This window comes from Phoenix dactylifera, chromosome 6 (genome assembly GCF_051530095.1).
Source record: "Phoenix dactylifera cultivar Ajwa chromosome 6, Ajwa_hap1_PhDact_Kaust_v1.1, whole genome shotgun sequence".
Taxonomy (NCBI): domain Eukaryota; kingdom Viridiplantae; phylum Streptophyta; class Magnoliopsida; order Arecales; family Arecaceae; genus Phoenix; species Phoenix dactylifera.
Genome location: NC_143195.1, coordinates 20,088,519 through 20,111,737, shown reverse-complemented (window position 1 = coordinate 20,111,737; position 23,219 = coordinate 20,088,519). Strand labels below are relative to the sequence as shown.

The following is a 23,219-nucleotide window of genomic DNA, read 5'->3' as shown; positions in this document are numbered from 1 at the left end:
ACCCGCAACTTTTCTACAATGTATGATGGCTATTTTTTCAGATATGGTGAAAAACTTTCTAGAAGTATTCATTGATGATTTCTTAGTTTTTGGCCTATCTTTTGACGATTGTCTGGATAATTTAACTCATACAAATATTTAGATGAGTTTCTTGAGATCTGCACTACTATCAAAATTTAAAACTTCACTAATGATGCTCTGAAACTTAGGCTATTCCCTTTTTTCCTTAATGATAGAGCTAAGCAGTGGGTCCATTCATTAGAAGCCAATTCTATTCTTTCATGAGCCCAAATGCAACATGAATTTCTAAAAAAATATTTTTTCATAGGAAGAACGAACCAATTTAGGCGTGCTATCACAAGCTTCTTCCAATCTGATGGGAAAGAATTTCATAAAACCTGAAAAAAGTTTAGAGATTTACTCAGAAAATGCCCGCATCATCAAATACCCAAATGACAATTAGTGCAATGCTTTTATGATGGGTTGTCTGAACGAAACCGTTAGATGGTTGATGCTTCTTGTGGAGGAACTTTCATGCTTAAAAGTAAACATGAGGCATGGCAATTATTTGAAAATCTCAATAAAAATTCCCTCCACCATGCCTCCTCCGCTCGTCAAGCACCCCCGAGTTTCCAAAGAAAAGGGACCATATATGAAGTTAGCTAGTCCATAGGTCTATCTGACAAAGTAGATGCATTGTCCCACAAGTTGGACCAATTAATGTCTAGAGAACAGCTTCCAAACTTTTCCAAAGCACAAGTGTGTGCCCTCTGTTCTAGCCCATCTCACCCTATTTATGAGTGCCCTTCGGCAGCTCAATTTTCTGAATTTGTGCAAGAACAAGTTAATGCTGCCCAAGCACAGTCCCAACCGGGTAATGATCCATACTCTAACATTTATAACCCGAGATGATGCAACTATCCGAACTTTTCTTAGAAGCAGCAAACTCTTAGTATTTTCCAACCTCATTCCCAAAATTTTCAGCCTTTCCAAAATATTTATCCAAACCGTCCTCCTACTTACTATTCACAATTTCAACATGTCTCTCCTCCACCACCCGAAAGAGATACTGTTTTTGTGTAGAAAGTATTGACTACCCTTCAAGAACTAGAAGCCAATACACAATTATGCACTCACATACTCAGTCTATTGCTAAATTAGAAACTCAGCTAGGGCAGCTAGCAAGTGCACTAAATAGGAGAGAGGAAGGCAAGCTTCCGAGCCAACCAGTGAGTAACCTGAGGAGGTAGTACATAGCTCAAGAAACTCACTCGAATGATGTTCACCATGAACAAGCTAACGCTATGACTATCCTAAGAAGCGGACGTGTGGTAAATAATAAGGTTGGAGAGTAAGAGCATAAGGAAAGTGACAATAAGAGTATGACTATGCCTAAAGAGAATCCAAACTCGTCTTTGTCGCCATCTAGTTCATTATCGACCACATCTTTTACACCGAAGGCTCTTTTCCTTCAATATCTAAATGCACCTTCTCCCTTTGGCATGAAAGGAAATTCGTTAGAAGAAATAATGGAGGTTTTCAAACAAGCCAAAATCAACCTCGCTCTCCTTGATAACATAAAACAAGTTCTATCCTATGCCAAATTTCTCAAGAACCTTTATACCCAAAAATGAAAATCTAGGACACATGTGCCTAAAAAGGTCTTTCTAACTGAACAAGTGAACTCCATCCTCCAGCACAAAACTCCTCCTAAGTTCAAGGATCCTGGTGCGCCTACCATCTCGTGTGTGATAGGAGACAATTCTATTGATCGAGCACTATTAGATTTAGGGGCAAGTGTGAATCTTCTTCCTTACTCAAGTCTATGAAAAATTCAGATTAGGTGAATTGAAGCCTACTTCGGTATCTGTGCAATTGGCTGATAGATCTGTAAAAATACCACGAGGGACAATTGAAGACGTCCTAGTCAAGGTAGACAAATTTTATTTTCTAGTCGATTTCATCGTCCTTGATATGGAACCTGTGCCTAACCTTAAGAAACAGATCCCTATGATTCTTGATCGTCCCTTCTTAGATACAACCAATGCATGTATTAATTGTAGACTAGGGTGATGGATATATCTTTTGGAAACACGAAGGTCAAACTAAATATATTTCACGCCTCTGATCAACCTGCAAGGGAAGATGAGTGCCTCCTAGTAGACAAAATGGACGATCTTGTAGAAGAAGCCCTTTCCTATATTTTGGCAGATGACCCTTTGGAAGCATGTTTAGCCTATTTTGATTTTGATAGCTTTGATTTAGACAAGGCCATAGAAGAAGAAAATGTCTTGCTCGACAATCCGTCTCCCACAAATTTCCATCCTTGGAGAACCCGATATGAACCTCTTCCTACCTTTTCTAGTGCACCACTTTGCCCCTCCATCAAGTCCCCTCCCAAACTTGAGTTAAAGCCACTTCCGGTAATGCTTAAGTATACTTTTCTAGGACCAGAAGATACTCTACCTATAATCATCGCGGCTAACCTTTCTGACAAAATAGGAAAGTCAACTTTTGAGTGTGCTCGGAGAACACAAGCATGCAATTGGATGGTCCGTAACCGATCTGAAGGGGATTGACCCCTCTATTTGCATGCATCGAATTCACCTAGAAGAAAATGCAAAACCTACCCATGAAATGCATAGGAGACTCAATCCTAACATGAAGGAGGTAGTCAAGAAAGAAGTAGTGAAGCTGTTAGATGCCGGAATTATCTATCCTATCTCTGATAGCAACTAGATAAGTCCTACTCAAGTAGTACCAAAGAAGTCGGGCATTATTGTAGTCGAAAATACAGAAGGAGAGTTGATGCCAACATGCACAACCACTAGCTGGCGTGTTTGCATTGACTATAGGAAGCTTAACTCCATGACTAGGAAGGACCATTTTTTTTGCCCTTTATTGACCAAATATTGGAAAGATTAGCCGGTCAGGATTTCTACTGTTTCTTAGATGGTTATTCTGGATATAACCAAGTGGTCGTGTATCCCGATGATCAAGAGAAAACTACCTTTACATGTCCATTTGGGACATTTGCATATAGAAGAATGCCATTTGGACTATGCAATGCATCCGCGATATTTCAACGATGTATGATGACTATTTTCTCTGACATGGTAGAAAAATTTTTGAAAGTATTTATGGATGATTTTTCAGTTTTTGGCCCCTCATTTGATGATTATCTCAATAATTTAGCCCTCGTTCTGAAAAGATATAAGGAGACCAATCTAGTGCTATGTTGGAAAAAGAGCCATTTCATGGTTCAAGAGGGTATAGTCTTAGGACACATTGTGTCCAAGAAGGGTATTGAGGTGGATAAAGCTAAAGTTAATCTCATTTATAATCTTCTTCCATCCAAATATGTGAAACAAATCCGTTCTTTTCTAGGCCATGCTAGTTTCTACCGTCGCTTCATTAAAGACTTCAGCAAAATCTCTAGGCCCTTGTATAATCTCCTTGCCAAGGATACCCTTTTTATCTTTGATGACGCATGTGAGGAGGCCTTTGAAAAGCTCCAATCTAAGTTGACTACAACACCTGTTATACAACCTCCCAATTGGGCACTTCTATTTGAACTCATGTGTGATGCTTCTGACTATGCCATTGGTGCGGTTTTAAGACAACGACTAGATAAGTTAGCTCATGTCATCTACTACGCTAGTAAGATACTCTCAGATGCACAATTGAACTACACCACTCTTGAGAAAGAATTACTAGCTGTAATATTTGCTTTGGACAAGTTTCGATCCTATTTCTTAAGATCCAAGGTTATTGTATTTACTGATTATTCTGCTCTCCGGTACCTTCTTTCAAAGAAGGACACCAAGCACCACTGAGATGGTAGCCTAGTGGGAGCGTGGCCTTACTTCCAACCAAGTGGTTCCGAGTTCGAAACGCACAGGCGTCGATTAAATTGTGGAGACCGGATGCTCCCTGCTCGGACCTGGGGTCTAGAAGGGCGTATCGCTCTGCTGGTAGCCTCGGTGGTGCCAGGTGTGACGTACTCACACGTGGTATTCGTGCCGGAGCCCAGAGGGATAACCGAGCCAGGCCCATGGGTGGGGAGGGTATGAGTAAAACCGGCCGGGGTGCCCAACACACGGTCATTTCTGCCCGCATCAAACATTCTCCTGGCGGGGTGGGGGCCTAGTGGGGGCTGCTACGCGGGGGTGGGCTTGTCTCTTCCTCCTCCCTTCCCCTTTTTTTAAAGCAAAAAAAAAAAAAAAGAAGGACACCAAGCCTCGTCTAATTTGATGGATCCTGTTGTTACAGAAATTTAATTTACAAATTCGTGATAAGAAAGGTACCACAAATATTGTAGTGGACTATTTGTCTAGAATCTTTCTTGAGCCTTCTCATAACACTTCACTACTTCATGACTCCTTTCCAAATGAACAATTGTTTGAGGTACAACAAGTGAAAACACCTTAGTTTGCCAACATAGTGAACTATCTTGCCGTAGTACAAATTTTCGATTATTGGTCCAAGCAGGACAAGGACCAATTCCTTTCACAAGTCAAGTTCTACTTTTTGGACGACCAGATCTGTTTAAGTACTGTCCTGATCAGGTAATTCGTTGATGTGTGCCTGAATGAGAATTTCAGAGTATTCTTAATTTTTGTCATACCCAAGCCTGCGGGGGGCATTTTGGAGGTAGAAAAACTACAGCTAAAGTCTTACAAAGTGGATTTTATTAGCCCTTCTTGTTTAAAGATGCTCACAATTTTTGTCAGACTTGAATGGGTACAATCACCCGTAGAGATATTGTTGCCCAGTAGATACAACCCAAGAGGGGGGGTGAATTGGGTCTTTTAAAACTTTTATGCTACTTCTAAAACTTTATGAGTAACTATGCTAAGTTGTATAGATGCACAGTGAAAGTTAAACTTAGCAAGGGTTTGATGTATAGACTTCGACTTGATTAAATATGCTTGCAACTAAAGGATGTGCGGATAAGAATTAAGCAAGCAATTTATCTAAGTAAGTAAGTGTGTTAGTTAGACAATAACTAGAGGCATTACAAACACAAAGGACATATAGTGGTTCGGTGCACCCCAGCACCTACATCCACTCCCCAAGACCTCTTGGAAATTTCACTATAATCCTACCGATTACAGCCGGTTGTTTTACAAGCTCACAACCCAACTTGTTGTTTTTACGAGCGCACAACGAACTCGGTCGGTTTTCCCAGGCTCACCGACTAGAACCAACCCCGATTGTTTTCCCGGGCTCACAATCAAACCCTTACACGTTGGTTTTACCCTCGGCTCACCAACAAACCTATCTCCGTTGGTTTTCCCCTTTGGCTCACCAACAAACCTATCTCCGTTGGTTTTCCCTTTGGCTCACCAACAAACCTTACACCGTTGGTTTTCCCTTTGGCTCACCAACAAACCTTTAACCCCTTGATTCAATCCCTTGATTGAATCAAGTTACAAGATATTAAAACAAAGAATAAAAACAAATCAAAGCTTCTTAAACAAGCAGATATGACAATATAAACAAATAGAGTAAAGAGAAGCCCTCAAACGAGTTTTGAAGATGGAGGAGCTCGGCTTCTTCTTTACTTGATCCTCCTCTGATTTGGCATGAAGTAGAGGATCCCCGAGGCAGCACGCGGATGGAGAGGAAGCTTTCGGATTCACTTGGATGCTCTTCTTCTCTCTATTTCGTTTTGGATGGCCCTTTTGTGCTTGTGGGAGATTTCCTTTGTAATCTCTTTGAGATCTCTTTCCTAGATGATCTCTCCCACTTCCATGCCTTCTCCCCTAGCTCTCCTCTTGTTTTTATAGCTTTAGATGGCGTGGAAACAAGAATCTAGCCGTTAGAGACAAAAATAGAGCCGTTGGACACAGTCTGCACTTCCTGACAATATTACCGTTGGGATCGGAGTCGACTCGCGCGATCAGGAGTCGACTCGCCTGTTGCAGGAGTCGACTCGTGCTTTACTGGAGACGACTCGGCCACTGTTCCAAATTTGAATTATGGTGCATCCTCGACTGGGAGTCGACTCGTCTTAACCCGGAGTCGACTCGCCAACTTCTGGAGCTGACTTGGCAATTTCGGAGTCGGCTCATCCACTGAAGTCCGTGGATCCAATTTTGAATTTTGTCCTCTCGAGTCGACTCGACTGTCCTGGGAGTCGACTCGAATCTCAGACCCCGAACTTCCGATCCTCTGTCTTTTGGCTCGTCCAGTCTTGGAGTCGACTCGAACTTCCTTGGAGTCGACTCGGCTCTCAGTTTGTGAAACACAACCTTCTGCCATCTTGGTGTAGCGCTGCCTTGGAGTCGACTCGAGCTGTCTGGGAGTCGACTCGAATCTCAGAGGCAGTAACTTGGTTTTCTGTCTGTTGATGGTCGCGGAGTCTCGGAGTCGACTCGTGCAATGCGGGAGTCGACTCGAATCTCAGAGTCCCAAAAATGCTCTCTGACTTTTTCCTTGTGTTCCGCTGAGAGTCGACTCTTGCTTTCTTCGGAGTCGACCTACCAACCATCGGAGTCGACTCGCGTTCCACTGGAGTCGACTCGAATCTCAGACCCGAAAACTGCTCTCTGACTTTTCTGCCTGTGACTCCTAGGAGTCGACTCATACTTCTCCGGAGTCGACTCATACTTCTCTGGAGTCGACTCGAATTCCACTGGAGTCGACTCGAAGACTGTTCTTTTGAATTTTTCTTTTGATTTTACTCCTCCAATTTGAATCCTTTGAACTTTAAGCTTGGGCCAATAAATTGTAGCTTTCTTCCAACTTGAGAGCTTTGGAGGCCTTCTTGTGTTCTTCCAACTTGCTATGTTCCTTGCAAAATAAATATCTTTCTCCTTGCAACATAAACATTAGTATCTATACTTCAAGGTTTTGTGATCATCAAAATCAATCTATGAATCAATCTTTGGGTCATCAATCTCCCCCTTTTTGATGATGACAAAACTTGGAGTATATGCAATATAAAAGATATTGATTTCTAGAAGTAATACATAGCTAAGTTGCATGAAGTGGAAAACATATATATTTAAAAACATACTTCATGATAATGCTTTTAGATTTAATCAGCTTAACACAATCAACATATTTAAATTTTAAGCTGATTTGTATTCAATTCAAAGTAATAAAGCATTCTGAGGTATATAGCATATACTTAGATATTTCTCCCCCTTTTTGACAACATCAAAAAGATAGTGAAACATTAAGTACAAAGATCAGAGCAGAACACATCGAGTGTGAATTCAAGAGGTTTTTTTAATTTGATAGTTTTCTAAACAAGTGTAGGTGGAATCTTCCTTAGGTTAATGATATTCAAGGAAAAACATGAGTGGAGATCTAACCTCTCTTCACTAAGTATGAAAGCTTGTTCATTTAAGACCTTTTGCCCAATCTATTAAGTATTTTATCAACCATGAGAGCAATTTAATTAATTTTCTTAATGACTTCAAAGTTCTTTTATGATAATAGGAGCATTGTGGCACAAATATCAAAATATACATTCATGCAATTTTTGATACATCTTAGAGCTCTTTTAAAGACTTTCTTTTATTTCTTTAGAAAATAAGCACAATTTGATACATAAAATAATGAATTTGCACAAAATTGAAGTTCCAAAAAGCAAGCCAATTTGAGCTCATTAGTGAAGTTCCAAAAATAGATTTTCTAAGAGATACTCAAGAATATTTAACACATTATTCTCCCCCTTTTTCATTAAATTAGAGGCTCTTAAGATTTGCAGTTTGGTTCAAGAGTGATGCATGAGATATACTAACCAAATAACACGCCTCAAGGTGTATCATACAGATTTTCAGATTTAAATTTCAGATGATACATATTGGAGAGTATTAGAATCACTTTTCATTTAGTGTTCTTTCTCTCTCCTTTAGTTATAGATTTATGCGATTAAGTTCCATAAGATCTTTCCTTCTGAAATTTTCTTTCTCCCCCTCAAATGATCATTCCATTTAAGAGTTTAGAATCCTAAGATAATGTTCAATAAGATTGTCAATCTCAAAAATATATTTCAGCTTATTTTCATAAGACTCAAGGTTTGAGATAAGACAACCTTTATAGAACTCATCTCAAGGAAATTAAAACATGTCTTGCAATATAAGGAGGTTCATCAAAATCAATCCATAAAATTCAAAGTATGTATCAAAATAAAGTGTCTTTGGGATAGGATACTGAATATCTAAAGCTCCCCCTCAAAAGATGCATTCTTCTTTAATCATTTTAAATTGTTGAATTTCAGATTTTAGTAATAAACGTGAATAACACTGAAATTCTGTAATATCGAGAATGTAGAGTGATCTAGAATTATTCAGAATTTATAGTAATCACTCTTTCTAATCCTTTAAGAACAAGTTATGCTTTCTCCTAATCTTAGAGAAAATGTATAAAAGTATTAATCATAAAATGATTCAATTGAAGCTCAGTTTCTTTCAAACGCATTTACATTTTCTTTCTTTTAGAGTCATTTGAGTGAGGTGAAATGTTTCTAGCTTTAAGATCATTCACTCTATTGATGGAAGTCTTCAATAATGTAGAAGAGAAAAATATATAGATGATCATTGAGGTATATATATTTATAGAACTCAATTTCTTAATCATAGTTTTTCAGCAATGTATACATGAAGCACAATAAATATATTTTTTTTTTTATATCAAAATAGAATCATATATTTAGAAATTTTTGTTTGCAATCAAGATCATCGAAAGACACATCATTTGAACCAATATTAGTATACTTTGAAGATAAGAAATGATATGTTTCGGATGCGTATCGGAGCAATCATCAAAGGCATCAAAATTAATTCTGTTTTTCTTAAAGTAAGACTTTATTTTAAAAATCACATTTAGTTTAAGCTTTTATACAAAATCAGATTCGGAATTACATAGGATTTTCAATCATACTTTGAGATATGTATCTTCCACATTATAGCTCATCTTAAATGATTACGATTGAAAATACATATTTCAAACATATAAGAGCATATTCAGAATCTTTGTATTAAATGTTGAGTTTTGGTACGAATTTGAACATTATATACCAAATTTAGGCAAGTTGAAGGATAAAACAAAATCAATTTATTTTCCCTAAATAGAGATGTTCTTCTCTTCTCCTTTCTACAATTTTATTTAGCTTTCAGATTTTAACAATGATTGTGAATGACAAATCTGAAATTTCTTTTCAATAAAACTAGACAAAAGATGTTATGTAGCAATTCAAACATTCAATCAAATTGTCCAAGTATGAAACATTACAAAATATTGAGAATCCATAAATCAAGACATCATACCATATGCAAGATATACCATGTGTTAAGTCATGCATTAAAATACTAAGTACAAGAATGTCAAGGATCAAAATCAATTCTTTTCAAATAAACTCCCCCTATTTAAATATAATCTTGCAATAATTTCATCCTTAAAGTGTGTTTTCAAGTGATTAAAAATTTGACTTAATTCTACTTTCATTTACTTTGTTTTTCATTTATAACTTTCTTATGCTCTATACTCTATTTGCTCCCTATCCGGTGGAGTTGGGAAGGGGCACGAGGTACTACCACTAGCCTCCCTCTTGTGCCGTCCCTAATATGCCCTACACCGAATAGTTGGGTCAAATAGTGCCGGGTACTACCACTAGCCTCCCCATTGGCACCATCCCTATGATGAGCAATATAGAAAGGTTAAAATGTTTACTTCAAAACCTCCCTATTTAAGTGTAATTAATTATGGATTTTATCCCTTCCAAAAGAATGCTCACACAAGTCTCACAAATGTGTCGAATATATTAAGTTTGTTTTGCTTTTCCTTAAGGTTGAAGTGTTTGCCTCTACTTGGATTTTACTTCTCTTGAATAATATCCATTTTCTTTTCTTTATCTCTCTCTCTTTTTGTTATTCTCAAGTAATTTTCATGAGAGAGCAGAATAGAGAATTAATCTTACGTATCATATATATGTATATCATGCAAACAATATTTTCATTATGCTCAAGGTTTCATAACTTCTCACAAGTTATTTTACATCAACATTTTAAGCATATACTTGTGTATTTCATGGTTATGACATAGGCAAAGATATATTTTAGTTTGGGCAAACCATGAAATAATTTCTAAAAGTATAAGTCAGTCAATACACATATAGACATGATATCAAAAATTAATAATTAAAGAATTTAATCATGCCATAATAAGATTTAAGTTACTGACTTTGCTCAACTAATTTGTGAGAAAGGTATCTAAATTACCTATTCATTATATGTTCTTCAAGCCAAACTAGATTTCTTATGTGTGAACTTTTGGCTGAAGAAGATCCTCTCTCTTGTTTGCATGTAAATGTTTAGTGTATCTTACATGAAGATATCCTTCAAGTTGAAATCTCTCATTTTTCTTTCTTGAAGGAAGGTCATTAGTTTCTTTAAGATACAAAGCATTCATCCAACATATATATTTTTTAACTAGATGACTCAATATAAGATATGACAATAGTTGCATGTTGAGTCACTTTACTCAAGAGATTGCCTAAATATAAGCAAGCACATATCATTTGAACTAAAGAGATAGATTCATTAACCAAGATAGTTTAAGTCAATTTAGTTTAGATTCTATTTGCTTAAGATAATTATCAATAAGATATGTTAACTATGTTTTAATCAATTTATCTTAAACATTTGTTTCTATCAAAATTCAGATTATGATTTATTTGTTATCAATAAAATATGATTAATTAAAGTTAGATTGAAGTCTTGCACAAGGTCACATAATAAGCATACAATCTGGTCTACTAGCTGTAAAATAATTATTCTATCATGCTTCAATACAGCTTTAACACAATAGATCTACTTTGCTCATCCTTTTCAAATTCTACAAGATGGGGTCATAGATATACCTTCTTCATGCCAATCTTCTATAAGAGTTTTCTTGTGGACTAACGTTGGTCAATGAAGATCCCCTTTCCTGTTTGTCTTAATTTGGAGTTTGAGAGAAGATGTTAATTCATTCATCATATTTCAAACTCACTTTGCAATATAACTCTTCATTAGTAGAACCAAAAATGATGTCATCAATGCATACTTTGAGCAAATAAGATATCACAAATTCATCTTTTTGATGCATAGATTTATCACTATTACTTTCTATCAAAAAGGTTGCTTAAGCTTTTATATATCATGCTTTTGATGCTTGTTCTAAATCACATATTGCTTTATCATATATGTAATGTGTATTTTTAAATATGGTGGTTATTTTTCATAGATCTCCTTTTTAATGAAGTAACCACATAGGAGTGACTTCTACACATTCATTTGACAGAATATAAAGCTCATGAAGCAAGCACATGATAATGATGATCTTTACTTCTAATCATGCAAGAATCTTTATCAAGATCTATTTCCTCTTTTCTTGATTTAGTCTTTTAGTAGTCATCAATTTTTCTTCATTAAGTGCATATGTAAAAGATTAACCATATAATTTGATTTTAGTATTTTGATAATAAATCATTAGTCTCATAAAGAATAAAATGAATTGATACTTCTACAACTAGAATTTTTCATGAATGTTCTATATGCATTGCTTGATGAATGATATCCAAGGATAGAAGTATCTTTATCAGATTTGGCATTATTTTCATAATAACATGTACGACTGAAAAATATGAAAGATATGCAATGGTTCATTTTCCATTTTTCAGAAGATCAAAATTTTCATCAAAAATAGAAATCATATGTATGACAAGCAGTGATGATAGTCTTTTAAAAATTTATTTAAGTAGATGACTATCATACATAATTGTCTTTTTCATTTCTTCAAGAATTCTATTAATCCTATTTTGCTTATGGTGTCCTTGGTGCTGAAATCATTGGATTTAATATTATTTTCTGTATAACCTTTATCAGGATTTTGGTTTTCAACACTGTGCCATGATACTCTTTATCTTCACAGTTTGGAAACCTTTATCATTTGAACCACTTTTACAAGATTTAGTAAATACAGAAAAATACTTCAGTTTTATTTTTCAAGAATAAATTCAATGTAAGCTTTTGAAAAACTTGGAGATGGAAACAACATCTTAAGATTTAGAAATGATTTTTGTTTGTTTCCTTAGTTAGCATGCATAGCAAAACTTTGACCTTTAAGTAGATAATCTAAGTAAGCCTATGGCAAGGTCTTTTGAGATTAAGTACATACTAGCATGAGTTGATTTTATATGCCAAGGATGGTTTCTTGGTATTCATAGTGCATATATTCAAAAGCATACCAAGTACACATTATCATATCTATGATCAATAAACAATAATGCCATGGATAATAACTCTCAATCAAGCATATAGAGAATTCATAGAGTTATTCTTAATAAATTGATTAATCATTTAGCAACTTATCCAATAGTGAGTAAAGTATACTAAAAAATGAAGAGATTTGATTATATTTCCAAAAGTATTTTCTATATCACAAAATTGATCACTACTAGCAAATCATATCAAATACTAAAGCACAAATAATGATGAGATGCAAGAATTACTGATTTCATTATTTTTTTTGTTAATAACTTTTTAAGTTTCTTTATGTTCCATAGGTACCTTGGTACACCTATGTGTACATCCTCATTTTCTCATTTTGGGTACCCAAGCTTGCTTGAGTCCTTGAGAGTTAGGACATATGGTTCCTTTTGGAATCCATATCTGTTTAATAATAATAACTTTACCATTTGATTTAATTATACTAGAACGATAGGTAAAGTTGTTATTCCCATCCTTTTCATTTTTGAAATAAGTTATCTTATTTAATGGTTTGCTTGGTAAATTGATAACCTTTTTCTCTAGAGATTTATGGCTAAGTGAAGGAGTCAAGCTAAATTTTGATTTATCAAAATCAGCATATTGGCTTTCAAACATCATTTTTAATCTTTCTGAACTTACAGTGAATTTGTTAATAAAACATTTTAATTGGTTAATTTCTTTACTTAAGTTTTGATTTTCTTTAATTAAGCTATGATTTTTCTGAATCAATTCTTCTGAAAATGACCTTAAGCTTTCATTTTCAGAATTTAGTTTCTTAAGATTTTTATTCTTTACAGATAATTTTCTACAATCACTATACAACTCATGAAAAGCATTTAAAAGTTCATCATAAGAAAATTCTTCATGAGATTCGTTTGGTTTAAAATTAGATTCAGATTTTACTTTTTCTTCTAATGCCATAAAACATAAATTAGTTACCTTTTGTAGTTCACTGTTGCTCCTAACTTTCAATTCCTTGTCTGAATTTCTCTTGGTCAAGGCTTTCTTGCGTTTTACCTCTTTCTTCCTTTCTTCTTGCTTCCTCTTCTTCTTTGTCTTTAGGAAGCTGATTTGCCTTGGAGTCGACTCGGACCTTATTGGAGTCGACTCGGTTAACTTGAGGGTCGACTCTGAAATACTTGGGGTCGACTCGACTGAGATGGAAGTTTCAACACCTTTTTCTGCAGTCTCATTGTTAGTATGCAATTGAAGTACATGTGAGCTACTCTGAGATTTCTCATAAATATTTTCTAAAGTATCCCAGATCTCCTTTGCAGATAAGCATGCAGAAATTTCATTAAACATTGTTTCTTGAATCGCACAATATAATATGTTCATAGCTTTAGCATTTAATTGTGCTAAGTCTTTTTCATTAAAAGTTTGAGAGAGTGTGTGAGGGTCATTTATTATGATTTTCCAATAGTAATAGTTTTGTGATTGAATAAAGATGCGCATGCGTATTTTCCAATGTGCATAGTTTATGCCATTAAATAGTGGAGGTGTGTCAATTGCTTGTCCTTCTCCTAGAAAACTATCTATTTGAGTTGTCATGATCTTTGGCTCTAGTCGGTTAAGACTACAAATAATATTTGAGCACCTGCTCTGATACCACATGTTGCCCAGTAGATACAACCCAAGAGGGGGGGTGAATTGGGTCTTTTAAAACTTTTATGCTACTTCTAAAACTTTATGAGTAACTATGCTAAGTTGTATAGATGCACAGTGAAAGTTAAACTTAGCAAGGGTTTGATGTATAGACTTCGACTTGATTAAATATGCTTGCAACTAAAGGATGTGCGGATAAGAATTAAGCAAGCAATTTATCTAAGTAAGTAAGTGTGTTAGTTAGACAATAACTAGAGGCATTACAAACACAAAGGACATATAGTGGTTCGGTGCACCCCAGCACCTACATCCACTCCCCAAGACCTCTTGGGAATTTCACTATAATCCTACCGATTACAGCCGGTTGTTTTACAAGCTCACAACCCAACTTGTTGTTTTTACGAGCGCACAACGAACTCGGTCGGTTTTCCCAGGCTCACCGACTAGAACCAACCCCGATTGTTTTCCCGGGCTCACAATCAAACCCTTACACGTTGGTTTTACCCTCGGCTCACCAACAAACCTATCTCCGTTGGTTTTCCCCTTTGGCTCACCAACAAACCTATCTCCGTTGGTTTTCCCTTTGGCTCACCAACAAACCTTACACCGTTGGTTTTCCCTTTGGCTCACCAACAAACCTTTAACCCCTTGATTCAATCCCTTGATTGAATCAAGTTACAAGATATTAAAACAAAGAATAAAAACAAATCAAAGCTTCTTAAACAAGCAGATATGACAATATAAACAAATAGAGTAAAGAGAAGCCCTCAAACGAGTTTTGAAGATGGAGGAGCTCGGCTTCTTCTTTACTTGATCCTCCTCTGATTTGGCATGAAGTAGAGGATCCCCGAGGCAGCACGCGGATGGAGAGGAAGCTTTCGGATTCACTTGGATGCTCTTCTTCTCTCTATTTCGTTTTGGATGGCCCTTTTGTGCTTGTGGGAGATTTCCTTTGTAATCTCTTTGAGATCTCTTTCCTAGATGATCTCTCCCACTTCCATGCCTTCTCCCCTAGCTCTCCTCTTGTTTTTATAGCTTTAGATGGCGTGGAAACAAGAATCTAGCCGTTAGAGACAAAAATAGAGCCGTTGGACACAGTCTGCACTTCCTGACAATATTACCGTTGGGATCGGAGTCGACTCGCGCGATCAGGAGTCGACTCGCCTGTTGCAGGAGTCGACTCGTGCTTTACTGGAGACGACTCGGCCACTGTTCCAAATTTGAATTATGGTGCATCCTCGACTGGGAGTCGACTCGTCTTAACCCGGAGTCGACTCGCCAACTTCTGGAGCTGACTTGGCAATTTCGGAGTCGGCTCATCCACTGAAGTCCGTGGATCCAATTTTGAATTTTGTCCTCTCGAGTCGACTCGACTGTCCTGGGAGTCGACTCGAATCTCAGACCCCGAACTCCCGATCCTCTGTCTTTTGGCTCGTCCAGTCTTGGAGTCGACTCGAACTTCCTTGGAGTCGACTCGGCTCTCAGTTTGTGAAACACAACCTTCTGCCATCTTGGTGTAGCGCTGCCTTGGAGTCGACTCGAGCTGTCTGGGAGTCGACTCGAATCTCAGAGGCAGTAACTTGGTTTTCTGTCTGTTGATGGTCGCGGAGTCTCGGAGTCGACTCGTGCAATGCGGGAGTCGACTCGAATCTCAGAGTCCCAAAAATGCTCTCTGACTTTTTCCTTGTGTTCCGCTGAGAGTCGACTCTTGCTTTCTTCGGAGTCGACCTACCAACCATCGGAGTCGACTCGCGTTCCACTGGAGTCGACTCGAATCTCAGACCCGAAAACTGCTCTCTGACTTTTCTGCCTGTGACTCCTAGGAGTCGACTCATACTTCTCCGGAGTCGACTCATACTTCTCTGGAGTCGACTCGAATTCCACTGGAGTCGACTCGAAGACTGTTCTTTTGAATTTTTCTTTTGATTTTACTCCTCCAATTTGAATCCTTTGAACTTTAAGCTTGGGCCAATAAATTGTAGCTTTCTTCCAACTTGAGAGCTTTGGAGGCCTTCTTGTGTTCTTCCAACTTGCTATGTTCCTTGCAAAATAAATATCTTTCTCCTTGCAACATAAACATTAGTATCTATACTTCAAGGTTTTGTGATCATCAAAATCAATCTATGAATCAATCTTTGGGTCATCAGATATGATGCCACTTAACCCCATTTTAATTATAGAAATTTTTGATGTTTGGGGTATTGACTTCATGGGCCCTTTCCCACGTTCTTTTAGTTTTGAGTACATTCTTGTCGAGGTTGACTATGTCTCGAAGTGGGTAGAAGCAGTTGCCACTAGGAATAATGACCACAAGGTTGTGGTTAAGTTCTTACAAACAAATATATTTAGTCTCTTTGGCACATCCCGAGCTATCATTAGTGATGGGGAATCACATTTCTGCAACCGGTCTTTTGAGGCTTTGGTTCGCAAGTATTCAATCACCCACAAGGTTGCCACCCCGTACCATCCCCAAACAACCGGGCAAGTTGAAGTTTCCAATAGGAAGATAAAACACATTTTAGAAAAAACAATACGCCCCGATAGAAAAGATTGGTCTCAGAGGTTAAACGATTCTCTCTAGGTTTACCGTACTGCCTATAAGACTCTTATTGGCATGTCTCCTTACCGACTGATTTTTGGTAAAGCTTGCTACTTACCAGTAGAACTTGAGCATAAAGCTTTTTGAGGCATTAAAAAGTTTAATTTTGATATGGAAACCGCTGGTTCTAATCGAAAACTTCAACTCAACGAGCTTGAAGAGTTATGCAATGAGGCGTATGAAAATGCCAAAATATACAAGGCAAGGACTAAGGCTTTTCATGACAAATCCATTAACCGTAAGTCTTTCGAGCCTAAGCAAAAGGTTTGGCTATTCAATTTTAAATTGTTTCTCTTCCCTAGTAAACTCTCTAGGTGGGAGACGTTAAGGATGCGCTGCATCTGGCTGAAGATGTTAAACTTAGTGCTTGTTGGGAGGCAACCCAATTCTCGTAGGTCATTTTTGTACATTTTCTTGTTGCATTTTTCAATTTCTTAAGAGGAGCCCTCATATTACCCATATTATTAGGGTAAAATGCTTCTATCCTTTATATGCATCGTATCTTCGTCTAAAATAAAATAAAATAAAATAATAAAATAATAATATAATATTATTAAAAAAATATTGAGGATAATGTCTGATCTAGGTTGGGGGAGGTTTTTCAAATTTTTGATTTGTGAAAAAGTTTTTCGAATTTTAAGAAATTTTTTCAAATTAAAAAAATGAATAAAAATCTAATTTCTATGTATTTGTGCTGAAATGATAAACACACCAAGTATATAAAGTCTAAAAAGCCCAATGACTAGTCAGGAGTAAGACACTTTGAGTTCTTTTTATTAAAAATTCTTTTAGTGAGTTGTAAGATGATTTTTGCTTTGAAATTTCACAACACACATGGCCTGCACTTGTAAGGGTTAGATTCAACATTATATTGCTAAGGCTGGTAGTAACCTTGAGTCTTGATGAATCATACCTATCTAATTTGCTTTTATTATATATATATAAAATAAAAATAAAAATAATAATAAAAATAATAATAAAAATAATAAAAAAAAGAATGGATTAAGTCAGGTACATTGAAAAGGGCTACCTATTGTCAAAGGTCAGCGGGCTTGTGATAAGGAACTCGAACATAGGTCCGTAGGGAGTCTTGATGCCCAACACCATACGCCAACTGATGTGGGAGTTGTTGACTAAATGCTCGCTACATGGAGAAATCATCCAAGAGTAAAAGTGCACAATATATACAAAAAAAAGAAGAGGTAAATAAATTTATAATAGAGAAATAATAACAATGTGTATATTGACCTTGATAAAGACAATAGTATGAAAAACGTCGTTGTAAAAGTTCGAGTAAACTAGAATATTACAGATAAAACCCGCGAGGTATTAAAGTAAACATCCACAACTCTCGAAATCCTGCAAGATAGGATGATTTTAATTCAGTGATTAGGTCTTATCCAACCATTTCTTAGAAGCTACTAGTTTCAGCAGTATTTTGAGGGATCCCAAGCCTTAATTTGTGTATAGTCCAGATTTCACCGAGCACTGAAGTATAAATAAGTTTTACAACTCCCTAACAGAAACTTAATAGCTTCAACTTAACTTACATACTGACTTAGGATTTGGGCTTTTTTAGTAATTAAAACTTTGTATGCTTTTGAAATTCTTGGCATTTATGCATTTAAAATTATATTTTATGAAACGATAAAACAAATTATTTGGATAGAAACAGCAGTTTGTGGGTATCTGCGCCGGAAACCCTCACGAGACAAAACTCGTCCACTAGAGCCACTTAGGGGTTTAAAGCCTTATTGCATATGGTAAATGCAATCGCGATTCCTGCGAAAGTAAGTTAATTTCTTTTTTTATTTTTTATTTTGCTCGAGGACTAGCAAAATGTAGGTTTGGAAGTGTGATAAGTGCTAAATAATGTGCAAATTAATCTATTTTACATAGCACTTATTATTATTTTTATGCACATATTCTAAATTTAAACATGAGAAAATGTGTTCGCCTTCATCATTTCATTTTAAATAAATTATTCAAGTTTGATTGATTTCTTTTATTGGTCGAGTCGAATGTGTACAGGTCGAGTCGTCCCTCTCACGAATTAGGCCCAACCTGTTCCATGTGTGGATTACTTTCTTCCACCTGTGCATGAAGCTACTCGTTCCTTGTTCCACCTCATCTTTCCCGTGTGTACCTAGCTTCCCAGCTTAGCAAAACAGAGGCCTCTCCTATTTCCTCCCCGTCTCCCAGTCTAAGCCCTCTCTTTCCTTCTCCGAATCTCCCAACTTCTTCCGCTAGATCACAATCTATCCACGAATAAGGTCACACATCATTCCTACTCTTCCACGTCCTCAGCAGAATCTATCCACAACCCAATTCCTTCTCCGCGATTCATTCTCTTCTTCCACTTCTTTCGCACATCTGGCCCATCACTTCCTCCCAACCGAATCCAACATCTTCCCAGATTTCCTCCCAGCCAAATCTAGCCTTCATCATCCATGGATTCCTCGCAGCGTCCCATGCTTGTCCCGGCCGTCCGCGTAGGATTCTCCACGTCCTTCCCAACATCCCTGTTGCTGGAAATTGGACCCAGGGGCCGCCGTGAAGCCGGGGAAGGAGGAGCTCCGCTGCTGCAGGGGGCGGACGGCGGTGCGCCGGCTGGCTGCGTCCTCCGCTGTGAGGGGGGTGTGCAAGTCCTGCAAGAAAAACCGGTGGCCGGGCTCCCCGGCGCCGGCCCTCCGATGCCTAAGTCAGAGGGGGCAAGTATGTGGAGAGAGCAGGGAAGAGAGTATATGGAGAAGACACAAGAACATTTGGATAAGATAAAGAAGACGAAGAGGATGATGTCCTCAATTGTGTCTGTGCTTCCCGGCGGGTTCAGTCCCGGGGATCTGTTTCCGTTTTTGTTGTCCTCCCCCCCTTGGTTCTCCCAGGTTCCCTTTTATAGGAGGGGATTACGTTACCTGGGAGGTAACGGGGGATTTGTCCCTGTCTGTAATAATTGGGCACGATTTGGCCCATTTATGGCGTAGTGGAGAACGGGGCCGAATCAGACCGAAACCAGGGAGTTGTCACGGTCGATCGGACCTGTTGGAGTGGTTGAACCGCCGGCCGTAGCGGGCCTGGGGTCTGTGGATGGTAAGTGCATTTATTACCGAATGAACCGGCGGTCAGGTAGAGCCATACGCTCTGATGGTTCAGTGATCCGGAGATCGTCTCGGGCCGTGTTCATTAAATGCCTGAGTGCATCGGAGACCTAGGGAGTCTTATGCATTAATGGTAGGTCGTGCCGAACGCCTGCGGAGGTCTTATGCCTTGATGGCTCGGAGATAGTGGCAGGTCGCAAGCCGTAGGAGTTGTCAAGTTCCTTGGACTTTAGGCGGAGGTTGAACATTTGGTTATGGCATCGGCTTGGCAAGGGTGCCGAGCCGAGCTGGTCGCCCAATGGGGCGCCCTGTGGCGGGGCTGCTTTGAGTACTCCTGGTCGGCGCCCTTTAGGCGAGCACCTTCTAGCAGAGCGCCTTGGCGCTGTCTTTGGTCGGCACTTTCTAACCGAGCAGCTTATTTTGGGTGGGGCACCTCTTGGCGCGCACTCTGGTCGGCGCCCTCTAGTCGAGCGCCTTCCTGGTCGGCATCCTTTGGCCGAGCAGCTTTTCGGTCGGTGTACTTCGGCCGAGCGCCTCCGTGGATGTATGACTTGGGGTTTTTCCCCCAACACTACCCCCCGACTTCCGAGCTCCAGTTGGCTACCAGCTGGAGCGCGGGAAGTAGCTTTAATTGGGTTATTACGAATTCTGAAAATTTTGATTTACTGCGCGTTTTGAGCTATCGAACGCTTCGAGGTGCCTTTAATAGGCAGCGTCTCTTCTTTCCCGAAGAGCCTCATTATTGGGACACCTTTTGCGAAGCGTCCTCGCGTCGTGGGCTCATGATGGGGCCGCACGATCTTCGATTGCGGACGCCTTATGTTTTCCTTTTCGTCTCCTTTACAGTATTTGCACGAGACGGAGATGCTGATGCACCTGGTTCAAGAATACCGGGAGAAAGCCCGGAGGCGCCAGCGCGGCTATTAGGAGGCCCAGAAAAGGTACATGGCCGCCGAGGCGAAGTACCAAGCCTCCGAAGAGAAGTACCAGGCCTCTGAGGCCGAACAACGGGTGCTCCAAGAGAAGGTCGGAGCATCCGATGAAAGGATTCGAGCTCCGACCGCCGAGCTCGACGAAGAGAAGGGCGCGCACGCATTGGCAAGGTCCGAGCTGCGCGCCGCGGAGGCTCGATTGGCTAAGGCCGAGCAGGCGTTGGCCTCCCGCGAGCAGGAGGTGGGAAATGCCCGCCTCCGACATTCGGAGCTCGAGCAGGAGCTGAGGGGCCTCGAGCGGAGAGCCGCTTACCACGAGGCCCGGGAGATAGAGGCCCGGGAGAACGCCCAAAACGCAGTGAAGCTCTTCCGTGAGTCGGAAGAGTTTCATGAACTCATGGCTGAGGAGGGCATGAACGGGCTGATCCAAGACTTCCGGGATTTCCGCAATCAGTTGCGGCGGCTTCTCCCGGATTTTGATGTTAACCTGCTCCAGCAGGGAGCAGGGAGGGCGGAAGCAGAGGCAGAAACTCCGGAGGCGGAGGCAGAAACTCCGGGGGCCGAGGCGGCCGTAGCTGTCCCCGAAGTGACCGAGGTCGCCCCCGAGGCTACTCCTATTGCTGCCGAGGCCATCGAAGGGGTACCGGCAGCCGAGCCAACCACTCCTGGTACTGCCGAGGCCGAGGTGGTCGAGCTCGAGCCTCCGATGTAATTTTGTCATTTCTTGTAAAGTCGGGATGGCTTCCCATACTTGTAAGGGCCAAACCCGGATTTTGTACTTAGCCTACGGGCCTTTTTGAAATGAATATACATTTCTTTTTTGAAAACTCGTCTGTCGTAGCCTAAGTTTTTCTGCTCGGATCCGTTTTAGGTTCCGAGGATATGGGCTCTAGGGCCTCAGCTTTTCCCGCCACAGGGTTTGAGTTTGAGTTTGGCTTGCCGAGCTCCATTGCTCGGTTCTTCGACTAGTGGTATAACAACGCTTGTGCTTATACCAAGGATTTGGGCTCGGAAAGTTTTTCCGAGCCTAGTCCAGAATTCGACCAAGCCCTAGGGCGGTCGTTAGGACTTAAGACTTCTTAATGCGGCGAATTTCGAATCCGGGCCTCGAGTTGCCGGGGCGAACCGGATTCTTCTCTTGCAAATGGATTGGATACTCGTCAGCTCGTGACGGGGATTCACCGGACTTAGTACAATAATGTGTCGGTGTCATGAGCACTCCTTCGCCGAGGCGATTGAAGACGCTCCTCTGCTCGGTGTCCGTTCTTTGAGGACATCGGCAGAGAAATAGATAAAATGATGTAGAAACATTAAATACATGGGTACCTTGTACCGTGTGCGTCCTGGCGCCGAGGCGACTGAAGACGCTTCTCTGCTCGGACTCCGTTCTTGGAGGGCATCGGCAAAGAAATCCAATAATAGGTAATGTAAAGACATTAAATAAATAGGTACCTTGTACCGTGTGCGTCCTGGCGCCGAGGCGACTGAAGACGCTTCTCTGCTCGGACTCCGTTCTTGGAGGGCGTCGACAGAGAAATCCAATAATAGGTAATGTAAAGACATTAAATAAATAGGTACCTTGTACCGTGTGCGTTCTGGCGCCGAGGCGACTGAAGACGCTTCTCTGCTCGGACTCCGTTCTTGGAGGGCGTCGACAGAGAAATCCAAGAATAGGTAATGTAAAGACATTAAATAAATAGGTACCTTGTACCGTGTGCGTCTTGGCGCCGAGGCGACTGAAGACGCTTCTCTGCTCGGACTCCGTTCTTGGAGGGCGTCAACAGAGAAATCCAATGACGAAGAGCGGGCCGGACTCGTTGGCTGAAGCCGATGGAGCACGAGCCGAGCTCGTCCGGTCAGAGAGGACCGCTAACTCATAGCCGATGGAGCACGAGCCGAGCTCGTCCGATCAGAGAGGACCGCTAACTCATATTCAGGGAGCACGAGCCAAGCTCGACGGTGGAAGCCGATGGAGCACGAGCCGAGCTCGTCCGGTCAGAGAGGACCGCTAACTCATATTCGGGGAGCACGAGCCGAGCTCGACGGTGGAAGCTGATGGAGCACGAGCCGAGCTCGTCCGGTCAGAGAGGACCGCTAACTCATAGCCGATGGAGCACGAGCCGAGCTCCTCCGGTCAGAGAGGACCGCTAACTCATCTCCCGACGTCTCGGGCATCCCTATAGCCGGGGCATCCCGACGTCTCGGGGCATCCCGACGGATCGAGGCATCCCGACGTCTCGGGGCATCCTGACCGTGATCAGGGTAGGAGCACGAGCCGAGCTCGTCCGGTCAGAGAGGACCGCTAACTCATCTCCCGACGTCTCGGGCCATCCCGACGAATCGGGGCATCCCGTTGTGGCAGGGCATCTTGACCGTGGTCAGGGTAGGAGAACGAGCCGAGCTCGTTGGCTAACCTGAAAATAGATAAAATATTGAATTTATTTGAAGCCAAAGTGGCGTCCTGTACCTTTTGGAGATATTTTGATAGCTCTCGAGCTTCGAAGTCCCTCAGGACTTGGTTCGGCACCGGCCTTCTTTGGCTTGATTTTTTAGGTGTTTTGCGCTCGGGTTTCTGAGCTCGGTCTGTATGAGCTCGACGGGGGCTTCAGTGATGGCGACGCTCTGAAAGGGGAGCAATGTCGCGGACGCCGTCCCAAGGACTTACGCCCGTAAGGAGGGAGTACATGCTGGTTTCTTGCTTGCTGCCGGAAGACAGAAG

General features: G+C 40.4%; 1 long non-coding RNA gene across 1 annotated transcript; it reads right to left on the bottom strand.

Moving 5' to 3' along the window:
- Positions 1 to 7,956: 7,956 nt before the first annotated feature.
- On the bottom strand, positions 7,957 to 16,573 carry LOC149753339 (uncharacterized). The gene is made up of 2 exons (XR_016395723.1): positions 13,206 to 16,573; positions 7,957 to 10,952 (listed from the first exon to the last, which is right to left on the bottom strand). It is a non-coding gene; the product is annotated as an uncharacterized LOC149753339 (long non-coding RNA).
- Between the last annotated feature and the right edge of the window lie 6,646 nt (positions 16,574 to 23,219).